This window comes from Agelaius tricolor, unplaced genomic scaffold (assembly GCF_023055355.1).
Source record: "Agelaius tricolor isolate 1412-34295 unplaced genomic scaffold, bAgeTri1.0.p SCAF_6, whole genome shotgun sequence".
Lineage (NCBI taxonomy): Eukaryota > Metazoa > Chordata > Aves > Passeriformes > Icteridae > Agelaius > Agelaius tricolor.
Genome location: NW_027269266.1, coordinates 47,414,069 through 47,441,809, shown reverse-complemented (window position 1 = coordinate 47,441,809; position 27,741 = coordinate 47,414,069). Strand labels below are relative to the sequence as shown.

Genomic DNA, 27,741 nt, shown 5'->3' with positions numbered 1-27,741 from the left:
AGATCCCACTAAAACCATCATTCCTGTTTAAGTCAGCAATAGCCACATAACATTTAAGCCTGGATAGTAATTTCTTTCTGCATCTACTCCAGCAACAGAGCAACACATTGCATGGCTTGAAATGCTTCTGGTCTAATTAGAAGAGCTTACAAAATTCCACATAAAGATTATCTGAAAAGATCACTGGAAATAATAAATAAGAGGAATCCGATTTCCCATTCTAGGTATCTCGGAAATGAGAAAGGCATCTTAAAATATGGATTCTGTTGATAAGATCATTAAATAGCTGCAATGATTTTACAGGCTTTGAACCCCAATGAGGAGCTTCTGCTGTGATTCACAGGAAATGGGGGTTTTTAACTGTCTGATACACTTCCAGTCTGGTAGCTCCAAGTATCTGGATCCTGTCCAAATGCACCTGAGCACAGCACCTGTTGTGGGAAAGAGCTTAACAATGCACATAACTTTAGGTACATTAATTATCCCCCCCTTTTTAGAGAGCATTACTGAATTGAGGGAAGTGTCTTTGAAATGAAGGACATTCATCTAAGCCTTGTTGGATCAGAACAGAAGTACCCAATATATTTTGGGATTGCATTTGTGAAATAAGGACTCATTTATAGTTTCTTTACATACATGACTGAAAACATAAACCCTTATTAGTTGATTCAGTAGTCAGTGGAGAATTTTGGAAACTAGCCTATAAAATCACTCCTGTTGGGACGTTAAACAGCTATTAAAAATTGAATTGATTAAGGGTTCAGTATAGTTCCAGAGAAAGGTGGTTAATGGTTTTAATATCTGCCTTCTCAATACGTTGACAAATCAAAAGAAAAGCCAGCTGCCAGGGAAGCTGCATTCAGAGAGTGCATTTTAACTTTTAAAAATTGAATGCATTGTCAAATATATCAGCAAATTAGCTGACAAATGGGGTTTATTTCTCTGTAATTATTTTCCCTGCTTTGTTCTGTACCTCTTGGGTGGCTCCTGTCCAACTGAAGCAAAATGCATGAGCAGAAGAACAGAGAGGCTGGGAAAAGGCAGAGATCATTTTAGGATGAGCAGAGAACTACTCCATATGAGCCCAAATTTGGGGCATAAACTGAATGTACTGTAATGGAAGGGTCGGTTTTGGTTTCTTATTTTTGGGGGAGTAGAAGAAAAGTTTCTGGTCAATTGTCTCCCTGCAAAGCCTCTGTCACTACTCCAGGAATCCAGCAGTAGACAGCCTCTACTTTCCAAAACACCAACAGAGCTTTCCACTGCTCCTCCTAGAGGGGATGAGCCACCCTTTAAACCATGTCAGAAGCTGAGTTCCCATAACTGTAGCTGTGATTGATGGCATGGTCGTCTGATCAGCAGGTCTAGGTTTAAAAACAGGTCATTAAGTCTTAAGTCTACAGGGAGACATGATCTACTACAAATCTCTGCTTACCTGGGATGCTAGAGCCAACCTGAAGTTCTCGATGTACTCAGGAATCTGCCCTTCTGCATTTAAGTGGGAGATTCAATCTGATGAAAACAAAAAACTAACACGCAGTCTGCATTGCTGACTGAGTGTTTTACACCTGCAGAGGATAAAAACTGAAGGAAAATTTTCATGAGGTCCCTTAAATACCATCCTCTCACATAGTTTCATAAATTCTTACTACACTTCTCTGAGAGTATAAGTTAAAGACATATCTTTGGCCTTATATCCTGTTTCAAATGATGTTCTGGTTGACTAGGTAACCTATAAAAGTCCTTCCAACCAAAACTATTCTATGATGTTGTGGAGTGACTTCTGCATAAAAAATAGCCTTTAACCTTAATTGAACAGAATCATAATTAACCCAGGGTTAAAATTCAGCCACATTTAGACCAAAGAGGAATCAAAACTGGACAAGATGGAGGAGGTAATGCTGAAGAGACATTAGAGTTCTTTGAATATGTTTTATGGCTATTTTAAGTCCTCACTTTTCTTTCCCAGGATGGGCTCTGGAAAGCCAGGAGTGATCTTGTTAAGGTACAGGTTGTACACTGTGGGAAGGGGTGGTTTTGGTTGGGAAGATCCCCCCAACTCAAATCCTGTGCTGGTGTGTCTCTGCCTGCTTTAGCATGGTTTCTTCTGATGAAAAATCTCTACCTTGTCTCACATTTTCCCTTCCTCTGCCATCTTTTGAAATCTGAGATCTGTGTGTTTTAAGGTTTTGCTTTATCTGTGGTTTTTTTCTCTATTCTGTTAGTTATTGCACCCAAAACACAGCCAGCAAAGTGGAATGCTTTTCACTTACATATATTTCACTACTCATCTAAGAATGAGTGGGTTCATGGCCAATGCAAATATCCTGCTTGAGAAAAAAGGTCTAAGTTTTGTTCAGTGCTGATGCTAAGTGTCCATCCAGGGTATAACCAGCTCTCACTGCCACTTCTGTAAGTAAGAGTTTTCTTGATTCTAAAAAAATGAGAAATTATTTCTTGCTTCTGAAATGTAAAAGAAAATGAAAGCAATTTACTTGCAGGGTGATGCATAATACCAAAGGCCTTTCTGGCTGTAAGTCAGACTGAAAAGAAGCCTTATGCAGTTGTGTTGGGTAAAGAATGCTACAGGATCATTGCAAGCAATAGTAATATAAGACTGACACCCCCCCCCCCCCTTGAAAGGTTTTAAAAAATATCAAACTCTTCTCACAACATCTTCCAAGCTACTCATAATCTGCTTCTCAGCTATTATCTGCTCAAATTGATACTCATGCATTAGATGATTCAGTACATGTAACATCACAGAAGATTATGTAAGATAAATCTTTGTAGAATTGCTATAATCAGATGGTATATTGACTATCACAAATTGAATAATTTGTAACAAGTTTTTTTTTGTCTGTATGTTTGTTTGTTTCTTCCTTTATTTTTTAGAGCCAAAGTACATCCGTTCCTACTATGGTGTCTTATTTTCTGGTAACAGGCATATTTTTTAGCAGGATTAAAGTCTCAATCTCACCTGTTTGATTTATACCACGACTTTATCAGGGTACTTCAGGTACTCATAGCAGTATTGAAAATTCAGCTGGTTCAGAAAGAAGAGCTGAAAAAGCTGAGTAAAAAGGAAAAGAATATTCTTTTTGAACTCTTAAACATCCACAGATTTCAAAACACCAGCTAAGTCCAACTACTGTTAATTGAGTTGGGAATGCCAAAGGGGGAATGGGAGGGAAATATTATGTTTTTAAGAGCAATGCATAGAGCTATGGGACTGGAAGGGTCCACTTGGGCTGAGGCAAATCTGTTTTGCAAGTATTCAGGTCATGTAACCATGCCAAGAAGAGGTTCACATTGCACCCTAAAACTAGAAGGAGTTTTTGTTCCTTTTTGAGTTTGTTTTACTACTTCTCTTTTCTTCTGACCTCTGTCTTAATCTGTGATCGTGACCGATTGATGATTTTCAGTGCATGTATTGTCCTTTAGATCTTCACCTTTCCTAGAAGGTGTTTATTCTCTGTTATGCTTGTGGACAGCATTTGTAGCTCCTGAAGCCTTTGTTTTACTTCTGCTCACATTCTTTTGGAAGATGAAGCTGTTCATTTCCTTAATTAGCCTGATTACCTGCTTGTGATTCAAATTTTTTTTCTGTTTAAATAAGACTGCCTGGAAGTGTACTGCCTGGAAGTGTACTGGAAGTTGGTACCTCTGTGACACCTATGAGCTCTATAATGGCACTAATACTTTCCTGTTTCTACCAGAAACATGTTTTACCTGCTAACAACAAAGAGTATATTTACACTTTCCATCATGGCTCAGTCATCCTGTCTTCCATGAATAACCCTCAGGCCTTTTTCCCTGTCTGTCATCACTGACTAATGAGTTCTCAGCTCAGAGAAACGCTTCTTGTTTCTAGTCTGTAAGTGCAAGCTGATGCCACTTTTGTACTAGGCAATTTGATTCCATTTCCACTACTCCTGTTCTTGAATGTCTCAGGTGCTTCCCACGCAATATGCTAATGCTCATCTTTACCAATGACATCCCTGAGCAAATGTTGTAGCTCAGTCCTGTTTTTAACTGAAGTTTTTATATGAAGATATGAGATGTGAATGGTTCATGCTGGTTTTTCAGCTACAGCCATGGTCAGCTCCATTTTGCTCAAGAATTTCCATTTAAAATGCATACCACTATATTTCTTCCACTAATCTCTGTCTTTTCCTGCTTAATAAATATTTTCCCAAGTGACATTTCATCAAATGCTTTTCTCAAGTCAAGTTTGATGAAGGCCCTGCATTTATTTCACCTATAAAGTCACCTATAAAAGAAAACTGGTCATTTTATTTTATGTTGTCATCCAAACCATGTCCCTGATCCTTAACTCTTTCATGGGCTCTTTTTCCTTTGTCTGCTGCTGCTACTGGCAATATAGATAGACCTAAATGTCTCCTGGCAATACAACTCATCCTCTCATTTAAAAAATCCCTTGCTAATTTTTAAAACACAGTGATGTCTTTTTATCCCTTTAAAAACCTGATTTCTGTCTTTTTATAATCTGATGAAGGTTTGCCATCAAATCCAGGTTGCAGGAAGGCTAGAAGCCATGATCCTTTACAACAGAAATGTGTTAGGAAATAAAAGTCAAGTTCTCTCATTTTTCAAAGTTGAAGGTTTATTTAGGCTGCCACATGAAGTATTTATTGTTTTCTACCATTGCCATGTGAATACTTTCCTACACCCGTGCCTCAGACTGCTAGAAGGACATTAGCTAATTATCTAGCTAAAAGACACCCGGTTGTGAAATAGATTATTTTTTTCTTTGTTTTTGTTTTGTCTTCTGATAAGTTTCAAAATGAAACACGGAGGCAGAAGACTAAGTTTGAAATAGCATCTGCCTAGGCTGTTCTTGGTTTTTATCTAGGGCTCTACACACCAGCCCTCCTGAGCTCCTAAATTCATTCTTTATTGCGAAAGAATGAATGTTAACACTACCTTTCATTTCAGTCTTGACATTTCAGCAAATTTACCTCTCTGAATCACTAACTGAACTCAACAAAAGGTTTTTATCTGCTGATAAATTTCCATCTGAGAGATTTAAAGTTCCAGATGACATTAGCTCTAGCTCAATGATGTTATTAAATTCTCACCTTAAATCTCGCATACGGAAAGCTCTTGTCAGGTCACATGAATGAGATGATTGCATTAGTCATACTACAAGAGTGATACTCATTCCACTAAGTTCACAGTATTCAGTCTGAAGTTTGATCTATGAGAGGACACTTCATATCTAACATTATATGATTTCTTTATATCGTGGTGTTTTTACTAGTTATATACTTGTCAATGCAATTTATACCCTCTTTGCTCTATGGTATGCAATCCTCAGTATACTTGCTGCTTTTGTTAAGATGTGATCTGCTACAGTAAAAAGAAAGACCCCATGGTTGGTTTATTCAAGACATTTCTTCTGTTCATAGTTCAGCTTAAAACTAACTCTACACTTTTGAAGTACAGTGTCCCTGAACTGGCCTCTGAATTGCAAAAACTAAATTAGCATGAATGACATTTTGCATGTGGGAATTTATGCAAGGTTCTACTTGTGAAAAGTTTAAACACACCAGCTGAAACATTGATGAATTATGAATGATTATAATTAAATGGTTTTATTTCTCCATTGTTTTTATTTCTTTTCCTATTTTTTCTGGCTTCTCTTAACCCAGTAGTATCCAGATGGTTTGGGATAGCAAGATTTCTGTGTGTGTACATTGTTCTTGAAGCAAACTGGTGCCATTGACTAGATCTGGGGATTAAAATGAATTTATCTATGGATTAAGAACTCCATATGCCAGTTGTAGTGGGTGTTATGAAATAGGAATCAGCTAGCTACAGAATTCCTAATATACTTATGTGCTTTTATAGCCTAAATCATCTTAGTATCAGAGCTCTTCAGCAACTTGAATACACCTACAACACCCGTGTGAGTTAAAAGGGTTATCTCCTGATTCTCCTAACGGGATAACTGAAAGTGCAGGAAGATTAAACAGCTAAGTCAAAGCCAGTAAGAAATCTGTAGCAGTCTTAAAGCTAAAAGACAGTTCTCTGGGTTCCAGGTCATTGCCTTGAGCAGAAAGTTGTTTCTCTCTCCTTGCATAACAACCTTACTGAAACCAGCAGTGCACCTCCCCAAGCATTCTGGGCAGGAGAGCTCCTTAGGCAAGACAGAGCAGGGAGGCAGTTGCCTCTTCTCCCTCTTTTCACCTGTAAATCTGTTGATAGCTTCCTTTGTGGAAAATCACAAGATGCTTTGCAGACTTGGATTGTGCCTTCCAGCCCTTCTGGAGGTTTGCAAGTAGCAATGTTTGTAGAGGTTTGTAATTAGAGGAGGTTTGCAAGTAGCAATGTTTTATAGCTGGTGAAAAGGGAAGATGTTGTCCTTGGTCATTTTATCACCATAAAATGAAGTGGCATATGAGCCAGGCATAGACTTTGGCCTTCCATGAGATTGTCCCATGTCTCATCTGTCAGATGAGGAACAGCTGATGGAGCTGGGGTTGTTTAGCCTGGAGAAAAGGAGACTCAGAGGTGACCTTATCACTCTCTACAACTTCCTGAAGGGTAGTTGTAGTCAGGTAGGGGTTGGTGTCTCTGTCCTGGCAGCAGCTGACAGAATGAGAGGACACAGTCTCAAGCTGTATCAAGGGAAATATAGGTTGGATATTAGGAAAAAGTTTTTCACAGAAAGAGTGATAAAGTACTGGAATGGCCTCCCTGGGGAGGTGGTGGATTCACCATCCCTGGATGTGTTTAAAAAAAGACTGGATGTGGCACTCAGTGCCATGGTTTAGTTGAGGTGTCAGGAAACAGGTTGGACTCGATGATCTTGACGGTCTCTTCCAACCTTGTGATTCTGTGAACTCTGGACGAGACCCCACCTCACTGGTCATGCCAAGGAAACAGCAGCAAGGCTCAGCAATGCAGCAGGAATCATGCAGTTAATTAAGATTTGGAGATGGTTTAAGAGTAGTTTCTTACGTAACATTGCGGTAAGCAACATTTGTGTTGCCTATAATTCTCATAAAATAGTGATGGCTTTGCTTTCTCTGAGTTCCTAAACTCAGCTGCTCCAGCCTCCTGTTAGCATGTGGGCAACACCAACTTGTAATACAACCTTTTTTCCATGAAGCATGAAAAAGCATGCTTCTTTTTCAGAAGCATAAAAATTGTATATCTACATATACCTGTGTCACATTTGTGAAGTGAAAATATAGTTGAATTCTGTGCTGAACAAAAGCAGATATGTTCAATTTGGTGTCTTTTTTAATGTAACATGTTCCAAACAAAAACCACAAGGAAATTTCTGGGAGTCCTAGGCCACCACCAGATGTGCCTTTCTGGTGCTGGGGCTAAATGCCTGCTTCAGCAAGGAGTATTTTGTGTTCAGCCTTTCTTATCATCTTACCTTTCTTCTTGCTGTTTAAATATTTTTCCCACGCTCTTCCATATTCCCATTTCTTTCGAAGATGTTAAAATAATATTAATATAAAATAATTTTGATGCATACTACTGGCTTATTCAGTATATTTCCCATTAGCTTGGGACTGTTTTTCCTGAGTTTCAATCCTCAGCTGGAGTACTTCTCCATGTCCCACAAGTGTCACTGTCATATCTTCTGGAAAAATCCCTTCACCAGGATTTCTTCTCCTGGGAAGCTGAGAAGCCTCAGAGAAAAATGAAAACAATAATCTGATTTGCTTCTCCCATGTTTTGTTGCTTTGGAACGTGGTTGGAGATTGTTTATCCAACATGAGCATTGTTTTTACATAATGACCAATCACGGTCCAGCTGTGCCAGGACTCTGGAGAGTCACAAGTTTTTTATTAGTATCTTGTTAAGCCTTCTGTAAGTATCCATTCTCTATTCTTTAGTATAGTTTAGTATAGCACTCTATAATATAATATAAATCATATATCTTAATAAATTAGCCTTCTAAGAACATGGAGTAAGATTCTCAATTCCTCCTTCATCCTGGGGACCCAGCAAATACCACACATAAGTCTGGGCTTCACTCCCTCCTGACAGCCCAAACTCTACTTTCTGCTTTAACCTGATGCAGGTGAAAGACATAATTTTTGGTACTATTTTCCATCACTGTAACCCCAAAAAGTGGGAATTAGTCTGTCTTTTCTTTGTTTCTTGCCGGTGTGGCTGAAAGGGACTGTCCCAGTCTTTTCTGTGGACCCTCGTTGCTGATAAGCAGCTTCCCTTTCTTGTAGTGCAGTGCTGAGATCAGGGGGTGATTTGGACCATACCATGGGCTGGTTCCTGCGACACCCTCCACATTCCATGACCCGAGGACAATGCCTTTGCACTGTGCTCCAACAAGAGCAGCCAATGCTGAGTGCTCCAAAATACCCTGTGCAAGCAGGGTTAAAAGGCTGCTGCTGCCTTCAGAGCAGTAGTGCAGCGGTGCTGGCCCCACAGGATGCCATTTCTCCTTTGGCCTATTTTGGCTATGTGGACTGTGAGCCAAATGGATGAGGTTTAGCCTTTGTAGATGAGCAACCTTATCCTTGGGATAGACCCAAACCTCTGCCCTGTGGTGGTGTGTGAAGTGACATAGGCAATGGTGTGATGTGCCACCAGTCTCCTGTGTATAAACCTTGTGCTTTCAGGCTTTTTAGCCTTCCTGGTTGCTCTCTCAAGCTTTTTCAGCTGAATGTACTGGTATTTATTTACAGCTCTGCCTTGACTGAGTTTTATATTATTCCTTCACAAGAAAACACATTGTTCACAAAAGCAAGGGACTAATAGCAGACTGGAGCTAAACCTAGTAAAAGCAGGTGTTATGCAATTTGTCACCACATGACTCTGCTAATGCATCTTTAGTCCAGGACTGCGGTACCCCTGCCATGTTTTAAAGTGCAGAAAGATAAGCGTACGCTGTACCCTGGAGTGCCTTAGTCTATAAATGTAATTCAGAAATATGAGAAACAGTGCTCTGAATCTGATGGCCTTTTTCAACACAATTACAGGAGCAGCGTGAGGTGTTGAACATTTGCAGCAAGGGTGCACACAGCAAACGGGAGGTTGGATGTGCAGGCTGTTAATTCAAGCCTAGATAAGCTTCTGACTAAGAGGGTTTTAATTTGTTTTTTACCCTGATATGATGCTTGTACGGTAGCAGTTTTACTGAAAAGAACCTATTACAACCTATGCTCATCGGTAAAGCCACATTTAATGAGAAGGATACCTCACAGCTTTTAATGGGCCTCTACAGACTTCAAGGATATGAATCTAAAAAAGCCTTGAATATCAAAATGTTTTTATTTGGCTGCAGATGAAGACACTTTAATGTGGAAAAAGTTGTGCGCCCTTTGAAATGAAATGAAAAGGGCAACAGATGAAAAAGAGTATTTTCTCTCAAAATACAGAGAGACAGAGACAGAAAAGGCATTTGATCCCTTAGTGCCTCATTTCTGTCTGTCTTTGTGCTTTCAGGATCACTTTCACAGAATGCACCAGGAATATCACTCCAATGCTCAGTGTTCTCAAACTCCTGCTGAATGAATGGTGATGGAAGACTTTCACTACTATGGAAGAGAAGCTTAATTCCAGGAGTCACAGGTAGGAAAGCATATGCCTAGGCTGCAGCCTCCAGATACTTACCGTCAGTCCTAAATCACGTTGACAAAACAAGTCAGGCAAGGTTGTGCTGACCACTAACAATTTTTCAAATGGCTGAACGGTGACAAATCATTCCTCTAGTTACCCACTAAGACCTCAATGAATAATCAGAGCCTGCAATAAAGCCTGGAAATCAATAATCCCTGGCTCATGAATAGTTAAGGACTAGACAGAGGATGGGCAAAGCAAGGATCAGCAGATGCACCCTTACTGGAAGGCACAGTCTCCATAATTTCATGAGTATAGAATCAGAGGAAGATTTTTTTCTGATATCACCCAGCAACAGGTGGTTAGCTGGTGCGTGTGACAAGTGGAGCTTACTGGTGTATTTGGCTCTCTGTTTCTTAAGGGTATAGAAGCAGATTGTGTGAACAGATAGATGGAGAAATCTGTTTTTCATACATGGTTCCCTTTGATCTTACCTTTTGGAAGTATATGATGTCTAAGCAATTTTCCTGGCAATGAGTTATGACACCATCTAAGGAGAAGGTTTTGGGGTAGGCTAGAGTCCTTTGATCTGTGTGTGCAAATGAGTGCTCATACAGCTGGATGGCAGCTCTTTAAAGTAGCACCATCAGAGAAACACAGTGCTCTTGCTCACTGTATATATGAATGATTATCTTAGTATTATTACTTTGAGAATTTTTTTGCCCCACTCCCATTTTGTATTCAGCCGGGAGTGTGAGAAAGAAGATATTTTCTTTGCATTCTGATGGGGAAAAATTCTCAGGATTGGTTATCCTTCAGGTGATAATCAGTAGCAGATGCTGGACCTGATGTTATTTGGCTTTGCTGCCTTTTTTCTGATTCTACAGGTTGTGTATCTCCCAGCACAGTGTATGCTTGACCAGGCACTTTTTTCTACAAAGAGCAGAGATTGTGTACCCTGGGGGAAATGTCGTCATCAGCCCCAAGGACCGTAATTTTCTCATCTGTAAGGAATGTGGTCCATCCAGGCACTGCTACCAAGCATGGCAGGCTGTCTCCCTTTTCCTCTCATGCACTTGGGTTGCTAAGCCTGCATCAGGAATACTTATTCCTGCAGTCCTGTGCACAAAGTGGTAACAGAAATGCACTGAGGCAAGCAGAAACATCATGTAGTCCTCAGCATGACCAAGCCCAAGGTCTAGCTCCTCTTCAGAAACACTGAACTCAGATGGGCTGTGTCTATCTGCAATTTTGCTAATATTTTGGCCAAGGTTTGGATGATTCTTTAAAGGTATTTTATTCAGCAAGAGAAGCTGAACCTGCCAACTTTTGCCCTTTCTCAGCCTTGTGGGACATTCTTCAAGGCCCTGCAGACTTAGGGGTTCACACAGTTAATTGTCCTGGTTATGGCTCATTCTACACAGCATAAGGCTTGAACCTGTGCTGGTGATACAGGTGCAAAGGAGAAAGGACATGCCTGGTGCTGGATAAGGGAGCTCCTGCCTCTGAGGATATCCTCTGTACATTTCTGCTTCAATCAATCCTTCAGATATTGCCCTAAAGATTACTTGCCTTCTTTTGCTATGCCCGGTAATCCCAGTGTTTAACAATGAAGGATGCTGTTCCTGGCTGTTACTAATTAATATATTTTAACCTGTCAATAATTAATGTGGAAATTGGGAAGAATAATGCCGTGGAGGCTGCAGCCTGAGATCTGCTGCCTGGCAACTGTGGATGTGCATATCCGTTATATCAGGAAATTAGAAACTGGAGCAAGAACTGATCTGTCTGACATTTTGTAAGATGATATAAACGGGCCCACTCGACAAACACTAGATTTATGTGAGGGTATGAGTGATATGTGTCTTGGGAAAAGATATTATCTCTCTTATGAAGGTGCAGTTAATATCAGGCATCAATTAAATATAGTTCATTAAAGCCTCTGGGCAATCTTATTTTTGGATGAGATCAGAGGAGCAACTTACAAGGACTGACAGAGGGGTTATCTTGGTAATAATCTCCACTTTTGCATCTAGCATCTCTCATAGGATGAGCTAAGTGAAGTAACATCTAGACTGTAACAACAATAACCTTTTCAGATGGAGATTGTGCAGTGAAATTTAATAGTGGCTTACCATGTTTGAAGTAGTTGCATTAGATAGGTTTATTGAGATATGCCAGTAGTGCTGATATGAAAACAGTTGGTTTATGCACTCACTCCCTGTCCTCAGAGGGGTAGATTTGCCTCTGCCATATTCATGGGGTGTGTCTTTGTCTAAAACATTTCATTTGTACACATGAAGTAAGTGGAAGCAAAAAAAAATATGGTACTGTTAGGAGGGTGATGTTTTATTGCTTCTTGCTATCCTGGCTAAAATATTCTTTTATATATTGAGTGTTTAAATGGAATTAGTTTGAGTGTTGTTTTCTTCAATTGGACCTTTTGTTTCCACATTTTGAATTCTAAGTGTAATGCACTGGTTGCAGGAAATAAAGTAAGTGTTCAATAAATGAGATCCCAATGGCAATTGAGATCCCATATCTTATTTCCAGTTAGGGATGCAGCTGTCAGGCAAAGATACAGAAGAAACAAATTTCTTCAACACACCTGGAAGAAACAGGGTAAAGCTTGGCATGGAGCCTAAATGCACAGGGTAACTTCTGAGAATGTCTCACTTTCCTACGTTCTGCTGCCAAAACAGGCTCCACACTTCATTTTGACATTAAAACTAACCACTTCTGGAAATGATTCCTCTTTTCTGTTTTTTGGTCTTTCTTGTGAAATCTTCTGTGGCTCCTTGTTTAATTTGTGTAACAGCTGCTCCTGTGGAATGAAGCATGCAGGCTGGCTGCAGCACAGGCTTGGGGCTGCAGGAGGCAGGGGGGAGACTGAGCATCACCCCAGCCACAGGGCAACAAAAGCCCCCAGAGTCTGCTGGAGGGTGTCAGGAGGGAGAGAGAAATGAGGATGGGCTGCATGCTTGTGGCAGAGCTCTGGGCTCTCTGGGATCATCCTTTCACCAGGGAGAGAGCTAAAAAGGAGAGAATAGAGAAACACTGCTCAGGAGACAGTTGTGATTTTAAGACTCTAGATGGTAAGACAAACAGTGTGCTGCCTTTCAGAAAGTAGCTTGCTGAAACTGCAGCTCTTTAAGTGGGATGATATTTCCATGCCATTTTTTACATCTTTATTTGAGGAAAATCAAAGATGGTGGCTTCACCAGCACTTAGCATTACCAGCACTGGCACTTTAACTTGCAGATGCAGGGGAGAAAAACCATCTTCATGCTCCTCAGGTCCCCCACCCTCTTGAGGTGAGAGATCATTGGAGAGATTCCTACCAAAAGCTGCCATCCATGAAGCCCACAGGGTCCTGCAGAGGACCAGTGCTGCCAGGCACTTCTTGTTAAATGCTGTGGCATTGCCATCCACCTCTTCCCCACCTCCTTCCTTTTCCCTTCTTCCTGCAGCATGGAGCTTCAGCCTTGCTTGCTCTGGGTATAATACATCTGAGCTCTCTGAGCTCAACACAACCTAAAGTAGGCTAGGTTTATGGCAGTGTATTTCAGCTAATCCTTGTTCATATCTGGGGTTTTCTGTTTCAGAGACAAGTCATGTCAAATATTGTATAATGAGAGAAAACTGGAAATGCTGACTTACTTAAAGGATTATTTGCCATGGGCTGTTCATACCATCATGCATGGTGTTGGAGTTTTCTGCTTCCCACAACTCTCCCCAAAGCTTTTGGGATCCTCAGAAATCTTTTTCTAGTTATTATTCTGCTTTGTGGCTTTGGGTCTTTTCCACTACCTGTGTTAATTGGACAAACAATCATACACCAGCTCCAGAGGAAAGACATAATCCGTGGAATTTCTTAGACTTGAGTTGGATATTCAGAATAGCATGAAAGCAAATCTGATGATACAACAGGAGGCAAAGCAGAGTCCTTTCCCAAAAAACCCAGCTTGAAACATCCCTATTAACAAAGTTTCTGCACTCTACTTAAAGAGCTGCCAGTAACATAGCTTGCTTCAGAAGCACTCAATTTTACTGCTGTATTACCTGCTTTGCTGCACTATAACCAGCACAGTTCTTTGTTGGGCCATGCTGTGCTTCAGTCCATAGCACCTGGCATCTCCTATGGAAGAGAAGATAAGAGTGGAACATGTTTCACAGTGCCAGACTCTGGCCAACGCCCAGTTTGCTCTCATTTTCAGGGCAGTCCTCGTGCAGATTTTTCCTGTGGGGCTTTGAAGCAGCAGTGCTGGAAAAAAAATGTCTGTAGGACTGCTTCACCCTTTCAGAGCACAAGGATACTCACAGCTTCCTGATATGGAAGGATTTTAATTAATTAATCTTTTCCCCCTTCACTCCCCCTCCCTGCTTCCCACCTGGCAGCTTTTCTCTGTGCAGGACAACCCGATGTTGTTTTTCAGGTTTATTTGCTCCTGTCTACATATGAGAAGCTGATGTTTTCCTTGCCAAAGTGCTGTCCCTCATAGTAGAGCAGACTAAGCAGCTTTGCTGAGCTGGGTGAGGCAGAAGGAGTCTGTATCTCGTCCTGATACCTCTGCTTTAAGCTTATCCTTGGCTGCTGCTGCTGCTTGGCACCACCTGAGGTCCCACTGAAACCTGAGTTCTTCTTCCCTGCAATGCACAATTAAATAAAGGCAGCTTTATTCCCCAGAGCATGCATGGTGCAGCAGGAGGAAAGACAGGAGGTGCAGAAGACAGGAAAAGGGTAGATGGTGAGCTAGATATCTTTTCTATTTATGCTCTTAATGCGATGAATTTAGAAAGGCACATTTAATAGCAAATCTCACTACAGCTTTCTGAAACATCTTTGCTGTGAGAGACTTCTAAGGTTGATGTTCTCATTAGACAGTGTGCTACTGAAGGGTAGCTAATTAGCAAAGCCACAGTATTATGGCTGTTATGGTAGGTTCAATCACATATTGCAAAAATATGGGAGATATGAGCGCTCCCAGTCTGTTTTCAAAATGCTTCCTTTTCTTCAGGCTGGCTAAATGCATAATTTCAGGGTTTATTCCAGTTCACATCAATATCCCGAATTCTCACAAAATATATATATATATATATAATAATTTGCTGTTCCAGCACAATTTCTGTAAACATTTAATCTCCCATGGTTTTTGTGTATATGTGTTGCCTTTTCCCCCACTGTTTGCATTCACTGGACATCTATTAATGCTCTGTAACCAAAGGAAAGAAATAATCTTTTGAAGTCTTGGCACTGGAGGCAGAAGCTTAGAATGACATAAAATTATTGTGGTGATTTGTTTAAATGATTAAAATTTTTCCAGGTTAGTTTTTCAGTTTATGTGTTTGAACCAATTATAAAAACCAAACAACAACAACAAATGAACCAACCAAACACACCAAATAAACAACCCCCCTCGAGTCCCCTGCATCCAAACTCCCATAAAATAAATGAGTATGAAAATATGATACATTCATTGGAAGCCCCACAGACCTTTATATCTCCATCAAAACTTTGTGTTATGTTGGGCATGGTGAGTTCATCTCCTTACATTTAATTTTCAGATTTCTTCTTAATATATAATTCTTTTTGAACCACAGTTCACCTCTGTAATGTCAGAATACAGATGATGACTGTCCAGCACATGGTCTGTAAAACTCTCTATGGTTTTCTTTTATTTTTCATCTAGTCCCATTGCATATCTTAGGGGTCTCAACAAGCCTGAGAATAAAAAGTGGGAGCATATGACAGCAAAAACCATTGCTATGGAAGGTATAAACCAGAAAAGACTTCACAAGGAGTGTCTGTATCCTTTTTACTGAGTGGGTCATTGAGACACAGCAAAATGTTCCAACCTTGGTCCCCCAGAAGGCAAATAGCAGAGCCAGGATGAAGACCCATGTATTCTGAGCTCTGATTTAACCTACATCCCACTGTACAGCCCTGCCTTGGAATCTGGTTAGTTTTTCTCTTAGTTAGCAGCAGACTCCCACAGAAATCTGGGAGAGCAATCCTACCAAAGGCAGTGAGGATGACTGAGGTCTTATTTTCTTCCCCCAGTGGTAAAGACAGAAAAGAACATGAATCCCCCCATTCAAAATAGAGTTAATAGATGGAAGTATAAAGAGATACTGTCTTATGCAAAGATTGAAAGATACACAGGCCGAGAAGGGACAATGAATTACATGTTGGTGCTAAGTATCCTGCTGGTAGCAGTATAATTTTGAGGACCAAGAAATTCCTGTCCTGGATATGTATACTGATCCACTGAGAAAATGTGCAGTGTTAAACCACTGTGTCATACTTCTTACCACGCTGGGGTTAGACCAGAGGTTACAAACTGGGTTGTCAAAACAGCACACATGGGATTTCACCACCGTGAAATCTAGATCTGTTAAACACCCATTCAAAATCTATCTTCACTTAAGGAAGCTGGAAGGTGTGCCAGGGGAAGGATCACCCTGCTGCATGTGCGTTTTACAGCTCTATTTCCCCCATCATCTTCTTCTGGCAGCCATCTGAAAACAGGCTACAGATGAGGTGAATCTCTGGAGTGAACCTGGGGAGCCATCCATATATTTTTATGCAATGTTTCAAGAACCCAAAGAAATAAGCAGTGCATCCACAGCACTAGAGGTTGTAAAAGCAACAGTGTTGTGTTTAACGTTTCCTCTGCAGAGTCCTTCAGCATTACTGTAAAAGTAATAGTGGATTATGCCCACAATGTGCAGTAGACAATTTCCTTTGATATCTTTTTAGATAGAGTGAAGGAGAGGGATTTTCACTACTATCATAACCCACACGGCTCTCGTGATTCTCAGTATGATTTTGTTCTCATGGGGAGATAGTATGATTGAAGAAAATGACACTGTTGTGATGTCTTCAGCTTTTTTCCTTTTGTTTTTTTTTTAAGACTGCTTGGTATCAAAATGTAAATGAAAACTATTAGCAGAACATAGAGTTAGGAACTTGCCTGGTGATTTGTTGAACTTGGACCTCAGATTTCAGTAGTTTTTTTGCTTTTTGATATTTTTTCCTCAGAAACATTACTATGTATGAGGTCACACATACACATAAGGTATTTATATGCATTTTTTTTCTTGAGGGCTAACCTATGTATAGTGAGAAATGATTGCAGGCTACTTACTTATTTTGGTAGAATTGGGTTAAGTACAACTGGTCTGCTACAAGGCATTTGCCCTCTGACATACTGATTAGAATAGTGACAACCTAAGCAGAAATAGCTGTTTAAAAAGCACTGAAGGGTTTATCAGTAATCTCACTGAATTTCTGAAATCTTAATTTTCCCAAAGTCATTGAGAAAGATGCTTCCACTCTTCTGTCTTACTGTCAATGTGAGCAAAATTTTAAGGTTTTGATAAGCACCAAGATTGTCCTCTTTCAAGTCAAGACTGGTGCATATTACTGAAATGATGTGATATGGTTTGCAATATCCTCTCTGCTCAGGCTTGGTTTGGCAGCTTGCAATGTTGCTGGGTGGCTGGAGCATATCACATAAAAGGTTCTGCATTTGACATTTCTGTGACCTCTTGTTGTCTCTTTTGTAAGGACTTCATTGGAATTTTGTTGCTGGTCTCGCAGACTCAAGTAGTAGCTGTTTAGGTATTTTTTAAAAAAACTATATTCCAATTTATACTTCAGGTTTTGTTCCTCATTGCAGGCAAATGCATATTAATAGCAGGAATATTGTATGTTTAGCAAATTATATCACAGATGAAATCTTCACACGCAGTACAAAACAACTATTTGTGCTGAGATGGATGGATGATTATTACCTCTTTGTTTTCTTTTTCATTATCCTTTTGAATTAAAATCTCCTTGTAAAGCCATTATCCTTGCTTTAACAGCTCTCTATATTGAATATACCTCTGCCTCTTCTACTCTTTTTTTTTTCCTTGCTTAGATTGAGTTTTAATTTTCTGTGATTTCTGAGCTCTAATTTCCTTGTTGTTTCATATTTTTACAATGTCCTGTTCAAAAAATTCAGTATGCCCATACTCAATTTTGTTTCTCAAATACATGTAGGCCAAAAAGTAGCACGAACCTTCTCTAAAAACTATATTTACAGCTCTAGTGGCACGCACTCTCCTCCTACACTGGAAAGCTGTGAAAAACTGTCAAGATGTGAGTGTGCATTACAATGCTCCTGACGACTGGAGCTGGTTTATTTTTTAACCATGGCTTCATTTTGTCATTTACACCAAATAGAACAGGAAAGAAGCTCTTACAATAAAACCCAGCAAAACAGACCACACAACTAAGAATTACAGCATCTCAAACTACTCCACCCTCTTCTGTAGTGCTGCATACACTGCACACAGGTACAACCACACATAGAAAGACCAGTTATGACTAGGACTAATTCACTTTTCCAGTTCCAAAATAATCAGGATGCCTCCCTGAGTGTGGTAGTACTTGGTGACTTCCAGAATTTTTCCTACTACCTCCAAGACTCACTTGAGGACAAGAATAGAACATCTCAAAATTGCCACCTGCCACAGGAAGGAAAGAAGAATGACTGTGGTTGTCATTGGTGTCATAGCTCCCTGAAATGACATTAGATGCACTCCTTAAAAGAGGACAATGTCTCATTAGTACAGAGGAAAGCAAATACCTTCTTTGACCCCCTGTTGGTCTCTTTCCAATGTGAACAGGAAAGGAATATCCCTTCCTGTCCTTAATTTAATGGCTGATTTCACCCTAACCATCTGATGCATAGGTTTCATCCTGTACATCAGCCAGGCACCTTTCACAGTGTGAGGATAGAAATGGAGCTAACTTCCCATAACTCCTTCATTATGAGCTGAATTCTGACACTCCTCATGCTGGACACTATTTTAGCAAGGGTTGATTTGAAATGTGAAGTCAATGCAACCCTTGGCTGCAATGCCAGGAGTTTGGAGTCAGCTTTAATTGAATAGTCCAGTTAGAGTCAATGGGAGTTCTTGTGAAATGGTGTCATTAATTGGAGTAAAAATGTTTCAATGTGGCTTTGTGTCATCTGGATGAATAAAAAAATGATTTAATTTCTGTATATGTAAGATTTACCTGCAATGTAGCATTTTCTTTTTCTGCAATATTTTCTGTACGCAGGGTATATAAAACCATGTCCATGTTCTAAAGGGAAATACCAAGATACAAGAAATTACTGGTTTTTTCCTCAGTTTGTGTAAGAACTTTAACTGACTATGCAATGCAAATTTTAAAAAATCTAATAGTGAGAAAAAAAACATCAAGCCTTTGGCTACAGCACTGGTTCATTTTCTCCATTTCATGGTCCTAAACTACTGGTGGTATTAAGGCAGAATCCTCTAAAAACCCATCTGATCTCAACAGTAGCTAGTATGAAATGGAGATAGGAATAGTCTAATACTGAACTTCTGTCAGAAAGATGCAGGTGTGATGTCTGTTTCCTGCAGATGTCTGTGACAACTCTTTCTCCCCTGTGACATGTTCTCTCCTAGACAGCTTTCAGGTAGATGATTATTTTTTTTTTAATCAATGAGACTTAAGGTTTTTGGAGGTTTGGGGGTGTTTTAATGGCTGATTTGATTTTGCAAAAGCGTCCCTGTCTAAACCAAATCTTTTTGCACTTATTAGATGAGATACCTTTCCATGGCTAAATGAGCTGCCAGGCTGGTTACCTGCTTGGTCCTATTGGGAAGAAAATCTGCCTGACTTTTCAGCTGAGGTTTAACCACTCTGAAGCCTTTTGTCTGGTTTGTGATATATCTCCATCATTGCTCTTTCAGTGACTGATTTCTTAGTTGCCTTCTCTGTGCATTGAAGACAGGCCTGCACTCAGCCTCTTCTCATGGGAGGTTATCCACCATTCTTCTTAGGTTTCTCCAACTCTGGAACAGACAACAAAGTGGGTGTGCAGAGTGGGAACTGGGAGAAAGGAAAAAAAGTGAAAAATCTCCAACAAGGAAACACAGCATCAAGAAGTGGTAGCTACTACCTCCTTTTCTAGGCAGATGATAGATGGGTAAGAAGGCTCATGGAAGGGTGAAGAAGTGTTAGATTTAGCTGTTTGGAAATTTGGGAGATGGAAAATAATGTCTGAGCAGTTAGGTGGACAGCAGTCAGAAATAGGGTAAGAAAGAGCAAGACCAGTAAGGGCTGAAAGAGATGAAGGGACATCAAGGGGAAAGGGACAAAAATTTAAAGTGAAGAACAGACATAAGCAAAAGAGATGGAGATTATTCAGAGGCATATTTTTACTTTTTCTTCTGCAGTGTAAGAGAGTACTGGCTCTGAGGAAGCTCCTGCTGGAGAAAGAATAAGAAAAGGGAATGGAAGTAGGAAGAGGGAACAGGTTTTCGACTATCAGCTTCTGCAGGCCTGACAAATAAAACACCTTTTGCTTATCTTCTGAAGGGCACATACAATTTGTATAGTCAGGTGTCATTGTTTATTTTCAGCAGATGAATAAGTTTGCTATGGTAGGTGGGCATAGCTGCTTGAACATCGGTTATGGGGACATTACTGAATACCCCTTACCACCCCTGTCCTCCATTTTGTGAGTGGGTTACATCTTCAGCAGGGGCACCTTGTTTTTCCAGACCTTCCAGCAGAGCATTTTAAAGCTGACTTAGGAACTCCAAATGACTGTCACACCAGACTGGCGTTTTTGAGTGTCGGCATGGCTCTCCAAGCACTTCTGCGCGGTCTGTTGTAGGATTTATTGTTATGAGAAAAGAGTCAGCTGTTATGAGAAGAGTCAGAAAAAGAATGCAAGGCACAGCCAGTTGGGTAGTGACCCATCCAATCAATGGTTTGGCACACAAGAAAGCACGTAAAGGTACTTCTGAAATTTTCAGGCTATGGTCTCACTGAGTCACTCAAAATAAGGAAAATAATTTATCAGTAGCTTACATTTGCTATAGTTAGACTATAGTGTCCTCTCAGGGTGCACAGAGGCAGATGCCTATGTGAAAGGTGCAAGAAATATTTTCACAGTCAGTTAAGGATGAGATTCTCAGCAGAACTTTTCTTCTAAATTTCAGCAGCAGCTAGTTCATGTCCTGGGGCATCATCTCTTTGTGTAAACATTGCTTCGCTTACATAGTGTAAAATAAGAGATTAATTTCTTGGTGCCCCTTTAATTTGAAAAAGTCTGGATAAAGTTGCTTATTTCCTTCTATTTCTGGTCATTACTCTTTTATAAGTGTGACAGCCAGTCTTGCTTTGTACACAGCAGTCAGCTGTGTGTGGCCCTGTTATTCATTTTCTGCTAGTCCACTAGTCCATTAATGGAGAATAACACTGGATGTAGGATGCCTGTGTGATCAACAAATTGCTCTGGCTAATCCTCCGTGCCCTCCTTTGTAACAACAAATATCAGTCAGTCAAGAAATGAGCAAGACAGCCACAGGAATTCTCTTTTTTCCCGCATTTTACGGATTTTAGGAAGTGAGGTTTTTTTGTTCTTTATGCATACAAACTTCATTTTGCTGCACAGCTTGAAATGCTGATGTTTCAATATGGATAATACTGACTCTTAAGCCAAATATAGAATTTTCTGAAACTTGTTTTGGGGCATGGGCATGGCATCATCCATCAGGGAAATCAAGCTTAACTCAGTCCTCAAATCTGTCTTACCTCTAAAATGAGAAAAATCAGTGGACCTAAGCAGACATTTATTTGGCTTATTGAATGGCTGAGCAGTTGATAGACCTGAGAAATTGGTATGCCAGAGGGAGGAAAGGACCAATACAATTTCTGGTAGGAAGTTTTGTTGTAAGTATGGGCAAGTTTTATAAAATCTCGTGCTTTTTAGGGTAATATACACCCCTTACAGTAGTGGTTTTATGAATGAAGGATAATAATAATAATTCTAAAGCCTTTCTATCTTGTTAGCAGAAATCAGTTAGCAGAATCTGGGGACTGAAAGGACTTACTGGAGGGTCCTCTCTCCTTTATTCCCCAATATCTACAGTTACTCTAACTTCAGTGTTATTTTCCAAAGTGTTAGCTAAGTGCCCTAGCTTCAACATGGAAAGTTTATACTATTTGTGTCTGAAACTCATCTTACATAACAACTGTGTCACAACATTGATACACATTGAATTGACATGATATTCATTGATTTTTCAGCTCATTGCCTCTTGGTTATCAGCAGAAAGAAAGAATTGTAAGGTAGCTATGCTAAACATTTGAGCCTCTATTGTTTAATACTAGATGAACTGGCTTGATGCTTGCTCATCTTGTGTGTGAAAATAAAAATGTTTGGTAACATCCAGCTAAGTAGAAGGGATCTTTTCCTGTTGGACAATGACCTAATCCCTCCTGCTTCTGCCAAGTCTGACTGATTATTTTCTTCAGTGATGAAAGCAACACTCCCCAAATTTGCCAATGAGACCCTGGCTGTCCCTTTGTGTTTTCCAATTTACTTTAAAAAAAAAACAAACCCAAAAAACAGGTGGGCAATATTTCTAGGCAACTGGGAATTTGGTTTTAAGGGAAGGGGGGTGCTCAAACAGAGCTGCACATGCTGATGTAATGCAAAAAGGAGAGATATCCAAACCAGCCTTGAAGAATAGTTTTGAAAAATCCTTTTAGGATATATATATATATATATATATATATATATATATATATATATATATATATATATGCTCTAGAAGAGTTGTGTTCCTGTCCCCTGACTTCCATAAGTACAAGACCACCAGGAGCTGCATGTTCCCAGACCATGCAATTCAAGATCACAGAGACCTCAGTTTGTAAAACCTCTCTTTGCCAGTCATTGCTGCACAGTGTACAGCTACATAAACACATTTGTTTGCTATCCTCAACACTTCACACTTGCCTGTTTAGTTTCTGATGGATTGCTAGCAGAACACTTCATGTCTGTCAAGTCACACCCAGTCACAAAAGAGTTGTGGTCTCTGCAGTGCTTCTCAAGAAAACTTTGGAATGTGTTTCTCACATGAAGATCACGGATGGGTTTGGCTTCTGAGATGGCAATAATAATCCACTCTTTGGTCTGTCTTCAAGACATATCATGTAGTAAAGAGCTGAGCTAATGTTCTCCCCCCAACTCCCTTTCTGAGTGCTTTACTCACTACTGGTGTTTCTACTGTTTTTTCAGTTCCTAATGTGCCAAGGAGAACAGCTCGCTTTTGACAGTGAAATCACATTCGCAGGAATTGACAAAAGAAAACATTTGTCCTTATCTTGTTCCTGAAGACACCAACTGCCCCAAAATATGCCATCCTCTATATTAATTTTCTCAGTTGTCCTGTCTCATGTTGTGGATGGATTCTCTCTGCACCCTCACACCCCTTTCCTCCTGTCCCTGGCATGGGACAGGGAGGAGCAGTTCAGAAAGATATGCCATTTGCACTGTTTATTTATAGCTGAGAGGAAAACAAATGGAGAACTAAGCAAATCATGAAAGCAGATTTTCTGCCACACACAAATCAGACTGGAACTGTAACACAGCCAATACGCTTAAATCCAAAAGACATAGCATTTCTGTGAAGGAGTGGGATCAGATTAGGGAAGAAAAACATTCAGGCCTAAAGCTTAGCAAAAATTCTGGCAGAAATGGGAGCTGACAAGGGTTCCTCCTCTGCAGAGAACTGCACCAGAAAAGAGAATGCAGAGTGTGGTGTGAGGAAGTGATTCAGGTGTCAGAGAGGGCGCTGCTTCTCCGGCACACAACTAAAGCAGCACTAGTGCTGCCTCGGTGGGACAGACACCATGAAGGGGTATTTAGACCTGGAAGTGAAACATAATTTCTACTTAGAGATGGAGATATTTATGCAGACTGGCTAAAAGTTAAGATTGTTCAATCTTAACAACTACAGTGTTAAGATTGAACTGGAGCTAAGTTATTTTCTGAAATACTGCCTTTAGCTGTCTCAAAAATCTCAAGGCAGTGATAGAGATGGGCGAATTATTTTGCCCTCTTTCAAATAAAATCTTGCTTTGCATTTTGGAAATGATATGGAAAAAGGAGCATAGGTGCAGGATGACACAAAAGAATGCAGGAAAAGCCACTGTGTAAAACTGAAGCAGATACTGGAGAGCATAAATGACAGGTAAACAGACTAGAAAGACAGTGAAGCACAAAGGAGATACCACAGACAGATACATGCTATATATAAAAAGTTAAACCAGATTAGAAAATACATTTTAAAACCAAACAGAAACAATTGGCATTGCCTAAATTCTTATCTCCACACTCTGTTTGGCTTGTGATTGTAATTTAAGTAACAAATTTGTGTGTTGGGCAGGTAGCTACACACACAAACCCTAGTTTCTAAATATTTTTGGGACTTGTGATGATTAGTGTAGCTTCCTTTAGGGTACATAGTCTTTCTTTTGTTCCTTCCTCCAAGTTCCTTCTTTCCTTTCTTGCTTGAAAGAACCTTTCTGCATTATCTACTTTCTGAGCAGTGTCAGTGAGAAAAACATTGTTTATCTATCATGAGGAATTAGCAGAACAGCCAAGTACTGTTACAAGATCCCATGACTTAACATGTGTTTACATGTATGCACAATCTATGTGCAGATTCCCAATGCCTGGAGAAGGAATGTACAAACCATTGGTCCACACTGCTCCTAGAATTGAAATGAATTCTTTCTTGTAAAGATTTATTATGTTTAAAGTAGAAATAGAGAGAAATTTCACCCAGTTCTCCTGAAAATAAATTCTCCTAGCAAAACGAGAGGTATTTAAATGTGGATTTCTCTTAAGCAAACAAGTATTTGCAAACTTACAGCTGGATTCTTCATAGGGGAACAGTCCAGCATTTAGTCCTCCTGGGCAGCTAATCCTCACCCTCTGAAAAATATGAATAAATCAATATAATTTCACAATCTTACGAGTGGCTAAGCTGAAGCAAAGCGTTCACTCCTTGGACAGCACAGATGTAGTCAGTGCAGTAGATATGCAGTCTTTGATCATGATAAAACACCTTTTCAATCCTGAGGAAGGCTGGAGCATTTGTGGTGTAAATGCAGAAGAGCAATGCGAGAAAACATTTACAGAATGGTTCATCTTTGAGCTGATTAAAAATTAGACAAAGAATTTACTTTTTGGAGCATGAGTCATTTTGATTAAACATTAAACTGTAAAATCAATCTTCTGATTGTTTAGTCATTATTCCAGAGGAATAGAGATTTATTTGCAGTCTCTTTCATTAAGTGCCTTTACTGCCCTTTCCACAAGTTACAACATTTTTCAGGAGGTTACAATAACTTTATGCATGAAACAATATTTCTTCCCAGACACATATAAAATATATTTACTTACATGATCTATGAACTGGACCATGAGGCTGTGAATCAGAAGGTCACATTTCTTATTCCTGATGTCTTAGGCTATAGAGTCTGGTGCAAATCATGTTAAAGACTGTTGTATCTCTCTGGCTTTTGTGAGAAGATAGATCTGTGGAAGGGGCAGGCTTTTGTTAAAGAAGAGTTGAAAAAAATAAATTGTCCTTTTATTTGAGTAAGTGCTCATTATGCTGGTGAAGGGCTTGTTATTTGATCCTAATAGCATGAACTTCAGGATTGTTGTGAAGATTCCTTAATCATTATGTCGCTACAATAATTGTGATACCTGTGACATTTTCTTTTTCTGGAAGTTTTAAAGGAAGTAATGTTTCAGGAAAGATTGTTGTTAAGCTGTGAAAAAGAGCACTGTACTCCCTACCCATAATCAGGCTGTAGAAAACTTGTTGCTGGTGTCCAAAATATTGTCTCAGGTTCAACATGCAGTGAAAATCTAGACCGGGATATGTGCATCATGTTTACTGAGCAGATCAAAATGGAGTTCTTTCTTCTGCCAAACTGGAGACCTTTGCTTCTGCAGCTCTTGTGAGAGAAACATGCATCAGCCTCAACAGGCACCTTCATTGTCTGTTGGTTTGTGCATGTGCAACTGAAGGCAAAACTGAGACATCAGTCCCAGAAACAGAACACGTTTTTTATGGATAAGGTGGGAGACTGGGTGTTGACTGCCCACTCTGTCGATTGTACATATGCAAATCTGAGTTGGAGAATAATGTTTGGTCTGGGGAATTTTGCTTGAATTTAACACCCAAATATGGCATCAGGGAAGCATACTGAGAGGAAATTTTTTATTAGACATGTGTTCTGCATGTGTGCTTGTGCATATGCATTCTGTGGTGGTGTTATATATGATTTTATATATTAGCTAGATGTGGATGAAAAGAATGCTTTTTTAAAGGTTTAATTTCTGGGGTGTTGAGAGAGAAAGAATGGATCAATTTACAGAAAGAACATACAGTAACAGCAAATCAAACTGACAGTTAAAAACCCTATAAAATTTCTAGCACATTAGGAAAGCATTATGTATCTCATTACATTCAGGCTATAGGAGCAGAGCAAAGAAAAGATGGCTAATTACACATGCTCAAACAGAGCACTTTGTGCAGACTGGATAGGATCATGAAATTAATCAAGTATACATGTTGAATTAGCCTTCAAAGGTCAGAGAAAAATAAGCAGGACATGTGTGAAACTGATCTTCCCCCAAAAGCAAGTACACTCTACAAATTAATGTCTGCATCAAGACACTTTGTCAGCAGTTGACAAGACTTTCACACATGCTCCTGTCTCCCTAGGTGTATTAAATCTCCCTTTTTCAGAAAGAACTTATGAAGTAGGGAAAGAAGCATGTGATCTCTTACAAAGGACACTTGGAAGTCAACCAAAGAGACCTTGTTATGAGTCTTTTTGATAAAATGTTCAATCCTCTCCCCCATGCCCTGCCTATTAAGAAAACTACATGATAGGGAACTTGGCAGAATATTGAATCTGAACGTGTGTGAGACTTCAACACCCCCAACAGCTAAACTACCTCTGCTGCTGAGAAGCCAGAAAAAGTCTCTCCTCTATTTGTATCTATGGGGAGCTTAAAAAAGTTTTTAGACTTATGTGCTTTATTGCTTTTGTCACTGACTCAGAAAGTGTTTGCTGCCTTAATTTGATTACAAAGACAAAGGGAAGATTTTTTTAACTTCTCAAATTATATATCTTGCACATATAATTTTACATTTTTTCTCAAAAGATCCTGTGCTAATGCAAAAGACCTCTATTTTGTCACAAAGTGAGATTTGCAAAAGTCAAGTTACTATAACAACCAAGTACACCTTTTCAATCAGAAACCATGCTCTTATGCCGGTGCTCTTCTTTCTTTTAGAATCGTAGAATCATTTAGGTTGGAAAGGACTTTTAAGGCCATTGAGTCAAATCATTATCCTACCATTGCAAAGTCCACTGTGTTTGTAAAAATACTACATCTACATGTCATTGAAATACATCCACTCCACCTTTTCCCTGGGCAGCTTGTTCCAAAAGGCTGGATAACATAGAGAGATACCCTCACAGATGAACACCAGGTTTATATAGACTTAAAAAGTTTCACAGTTTGTACATGTATTTGAGAGACATGCAATATTATGCAGACATATTCCTTTCCTCATCTCTACAACTAATCTGGACATGAAGGCAAGAATGGAAGAAGAAATTTGCTTTAATTGTTTCTGCACCAAAATGCCTATATTCTTTTTAATATGACCCTTCTGAAAAGTCAGTTGAGAATATTAAGTAGGATCATCTTTGGATGAACTGTATTATTTACCTTTGTGGCTGGGATCCCACTGTACCTCTCCTTTCCCTTTCTGTGCTGTGGCTTCTCGAAGCTGCTGGCAGTTGATGGAAGAAAAGCAATCTCCAGACAACTTTATATATATAACTGAAAACAATTTTCAAAACAGAGGCATGGGCGAAATTGTGTAAATTATCTTTTCCCCACTTTCCTCACAAATTGCTCTCTAAAGTCCTTAAAAGTACTAAGAATGGGACCCTCTAACAGAAATAAGGAGATACAGTGTAGTACGATTTAGTTTATGACCTATCTGTTTGCTAAGCACAGTTACCTTTTTAACTTTATAATTTTCTGTCTGAAAAAATACCAATAGTCTTAGAATTACATTGTCAAAAATGGAAAAGAAGCACAGATGAATGCACACAAAAAGCCACAGCATGCAACTCAGCCTTGACCCTCTCCAATTCCATCTGTTCTCCCCAAGTAAATTATTACAGTGTGGGCTCTCTACTTAAAGTGCTGCTACTTGTGAAAGAAAACAAGCTGGGGTAAGCTATTAAGAAAA

General features: G+C 39.6%; 2 long non-coding RNA genes across 2 annotated transcripts in view; one reads left to right on the top strand and one right to left on the bottom strand.

The window, feature by feature from the left end:
• LOC139591258 (uncharacterized) overlaps positions 1–27,741 on the top strand; it is a 266,401-nt gene that overhangs the window by 11,659 nt on the left and 227,001 nt on the right. Inside the window, exon 2 of the long non-coding RNA XR_011679591.1 lies at positions 9,454–9,579. This is a non-coding gene — a long non-coding RNA (uncharacterized lncRNA). The remainder of the gene's footprint in view (positions 1–9,453; positions 9,580–27,741) is intronic.
• Positions 19,115–27,425, bottom strand: LOC139591407 (uncharacterized). Its single transcript, XR_011679636.1, has 4 exons — positions 27,210–27,425; positions 24,855–24,989; positions 24,320–24,383; positions 19,115–19,443 (listed from the first exon to the last, which is right to left on the bottom strand). It is a non-coding gene; the product is annotated as an uncharacterized lncRNA (long non-coding RNA).